The following is a 4,044-nucleotide window of genomic DNA, read 5'->3' on the forward strand; positions in this document are numbered from 1 at the left end:
TCAACTGTATATGAAATGACCAAAACAGGCAAATGTATAGAGACAGAAAATAGAATAGTGGCTTCTTAGAGCTGGGGAGGGTGGGGAATTGGGAGTTATTGCTAATGGGTTTGGGCTTTCTTTGGGTGATGATGAAAATATTCTAAAGTTAGGTTGTAGTAATGACTGCACAATTCTTTGAACATACTAAAAACTACTGAGTTGTACACTTTAATGGGTAAATTTTATAGTATGTGAATTATATCTCAAGAAAGCTGTTTTTAAAAAGTGAGTTCACCTTTAAAGTTAATAATTAAGCAAATTAATGTATTAGTGTAATTTTAGGACAATGTGATCATTATGAATTTTATGGATGTTGTAGGAACTAGGCTTCAAAGTTTTTCATTGTAAAAAGAATTACTGAAGTTTTTATTCTATTTCTTCATTGAGGAATTATCTCTACTTCTTCATTTTACCTTAAGGAACAATACTAATTATTAAAATCTTGATCTTTCCGGTTTTCCCTCCTCCCTAAGAAACCACAATAATAGGTAGCTAAATTATTAAGACAACAATAACCAGAAAAATGTCTGCTAAAGCAATAGGTTTCAGACATTTTTTACTATAGCTCACATTGAGAAATATTTTATCTCGCCTCCTGGTACATGCCAGTATATAAGTAACTTAAATAGAATTTTCATGAATCAGTATTTACCCACTACCATGTATAACACCCTCTAATAGTTTTTCCTATTCTATTTTATTTCATTTTTGGAAATGCTGGTTGTGACTCAGTAAATCGATTTTTATGAACCACTAATGGGCCCCCAAAAGTGGGTCTGAATCATAATTAGTCCACTTGCTATCAGAAAGTGTGGATTCAGCTTTTTGTTTTAGGCAAAAAAAAAATTATCAAAAATGAGTGTCTATATGTTCATTAATATTTTTATGGAAAACAATCTGATGGTACAGTAGGCTGGCCAGGTAAATTAAATGGTCTAGGAATACAGATAGATCATAAGAAAATGTATCTGAACAGAGGCAGGAATAGGGCTCCATGTGGATGCTTGTTTATTGAGATAGATGAGAAATAAAATGGGTGAAGAAGTTTAAAAAAAAAAAAGAAGAAGAAGAAGAAGAAGAAGTAGCACACTGTGGGGACTTACCTGGCAGTTCAGTGGTTAAGGCTCCACGCTTCCACTGCAGGGGTCACAGTTTCCATGCCTGGTCGGGGAACTAAGATCCTGCAAGCCACAGCCAAAAACGAAAAAGAAGCACACTGAGAAGAGATTAGAGTAACTCCAAGAAAAGCTATATAGCTGTATGCCAAATTTCTGATTACCTTATCACCTTCCTCTTACTCAGTCAAGCTTTACACGCTGATTTTCTAATGCAATAATTCAGTCACACTGGATTAGCCTGAAGTTTGATTTGGAGGGCTGACAACCCAATCTTGGTTTTTTTGTTTTATTTTTGTTTTGTTTTTGTTTCAACTGTCACTTTATTTGCAAGATGGTTGAATTAATTCAAATTTAAACTATAACTTGATAATTTTTAGTCAGGTACCAAATTTTATTCAAAGCAAACTGCTTATTCAAAAGTGATCATGGAACAACTCAAAATGCAGAGCAAGAAGGATGAGAGAAACATCTTAGTGGCCCATAGATTGTTTTAATTCTCTCATTATATGAAACTCAAACTTTTCATTTTTAGGAAAGGGAAACTAACTTCAGTAGAGAGCAATACAGAAAGACTTTGTCACATAGACTAATTTCCATTTAGTCAGTCAACTGTTTCTAGCTGTCTCAATTGGGACAGATGCATTTACAGAACTGGCTGTGCTTGAGCCTTCTTTGCAAGCAGCTTTAGGTCTGCAATGCACTTGGCAATTGTCTCCTTCTCCTGCTACACAGAGATGCTCTGTACCACATTCTTCTCCACCCAGTTTATCGTATGCCCTTGTTCCTTTAGACGCATCATATCCTGCACAGAGATGTGGTAGTCCAGTCGATTCTTTACCTCCTTGTATGCACTATGCAGCCGTTCCCAGTAAGTAACCTCCAAGGCCATGGCAATGTTATTCCTCTGGACATCAAAAAGGTAATGGCACTTTTGAACGAGTGCCTGCTGTGACTTCTCCAGATCAATTGCATCCTGGATTTGTTTGATGGAAGCCTGTTTCACTTCTTCGAGTTGGGCAGTTTTTTGCTCATTGAGTTTATCAGCAAATTCCCCAATAGAGGCAGCATATATTTTTTTTTTTTTTTTTTTTTTTTTTTTTTTGTGTTACGTGGGCCTCTCACTGTGTGGCCCCTCCCGTTGCGGACCACAGGCTCCGGACGCGCAGGCTCAGCGGCCATGGCTCACGGGCCCAGCCGCTCTGCGGCATGTGGGATCCTCCTGGACCGGGGCACGAACCCATGTCCCCTGCATCGGCAGGCGGACTCTCAACCACTGCGCCACCAGGGAAGCCCCGAGGCAGCATATATTTTAATTACATAGACAAGAACCCCTATTGTTGATATGGCAGAGAAGTTCTCTTCAGTTATCACATATATTTCTTTGGAGAGTAAATATAAGATAAGCCCAGTTCCGAGCACGTAGGGTCCTGTTACACCAGTTTAAGGATAAAGGAACTGGAAAAATTCCTCAGGGATCAGCCCCAAACAAACTTTTCCTCCATATTCAGGAAGAGGTGGAACAGGGGCAAGACTTGGCTGCCCTTTGTGAAAGATCCTTGTTGCCTGCAATACCCCTGGTCCAAGGAGGGCTGCATTCTTCAGAGAGGGGGCAGCTGCGGTGGCAGCAGAAAGCACCACCCGGGACAGCATTGTCAGGTAGCGTCCACACAACAGTCCACACTGGGTCTTCACGCCCCAGTGACCGCGACAGGAGATTCTGTCAGGGGCAGAAACAAGGTGGTCCCAATCTCATTTTGATGATATTTTGAACTTGAAGCTAGTAGAGATCTCTCTTTTGTATAACTTAGCTCAGCCTTGAAAAATTATACCAGCAATAATAGCATCATCATTTTACAATGAAAGTCGAATTGGAATGTGAATAAAAGTGCCACTGGCCAAGGGCCCCTATGCACTAATTATGTCTTATTTGAAAATCTGACCCAAGTATCTGACAATCAAAGAGGATATCTTTCATCTTGCCATTATTTTTCACAGTTATGCCATCTGGCTCATATAACCAGAAGAAAACTTGGCACCTATATCCAATGAGAATGACTGTCAGTTCTCAAAACATCTTATTTTCTCTTCCTGAGAATAAGTGACAACTGATCTCAATGTATAAGTACTTATGTAAAACAAGGGACTTGGGGTGAGGGGATTTTTTTTTAAGAAAATAGGGTTGTTGGGGCTTCCCTGGTGGCGCAGTGGTTGAGAGTCCACCTGCCAATGCAGGGGACGTGGGTTCGTGCCCCGGTCCGGGAAGATCCCACATGCCGTGGAGCGGCTGGGCCCTTGAGCCATGGCCGCTGAGCCTGCGCGCCTGGAGCCTGTGCTCCGCAACGGGAGAGGCCACAACAGTGAGAGGTCCGCGTACTGCAAAAAAAAATAGAAAATAGGGTTGGAAGAGCATTTTGGTGTCAACAGATATCTCTAACTATGTTCTAGCAGTATAACCTAATTTATATTTCTCTGTGTTTGTCTCTGAATTTTCAGTTCGGTTTAACAAACACTTTTTGAGCACCTGCTATATGAAATGGAATGAGCCAAGCACTAAATGAATATACCAAGTTGTATTAGTCAGCGAAATGGCTCTAGCTCTGTAAGAAAGAAAACATTGGATTTCAGTGGCTTAATCCCATGGAAGTTAATTTTACCCTTGCTTAATAACTCATTGATGCTGCTTTAGGTCAGCAGGCAACTTTCTTCCACCTGATGATCCAGGGATTTGGGTTTCACCTATCTTGAGTTCCTGCTATGCTCTAGGGTACCAAAATCTTTGGCTTCAAGCTGCCTAAGAGGAGGAAGAGTGAAGAAGGCAGGCACATTTCTTTTTTTTTAATTCTTTTCTAAAAGTTCTTTTCCATTATGGTTTATCGTAGGATAC

The 4,044-nt window shown here is 40.3% G+C and overlaps 1 pseudogene; it reads right to left on the reverse strand.

Annotated features, from left to right (window-relative positions):
- Window positions 1–1,803: 1,803 nt before the first annotated feature.
- LOC136126015 (ATP synthase F(0) complex subunit B1, mitochondrial-like) lies at window positions 1,804–2,810 on the reverse strand (annotated as a pseudogene).
- Between the last annotated feature and the right edge of the window lie 1,234 nt (window positions 2,811–4,044).

The sequence above is a fragment of the Phocoena phocoena genome, chromosome 7, assembly GCF_963924675.1.
Source record: "Phocoena phocoena chromosome 7, mPhoPho1.1, whole genome shotgun sequence".
NCBI classification, from domain to species: domain Eukaryota; kingdom Metazoa; phylum Chordata; class Mammalia; order Artiodactyla; family Phocoenidae; genus Phocoena; species Phocoena phocoena.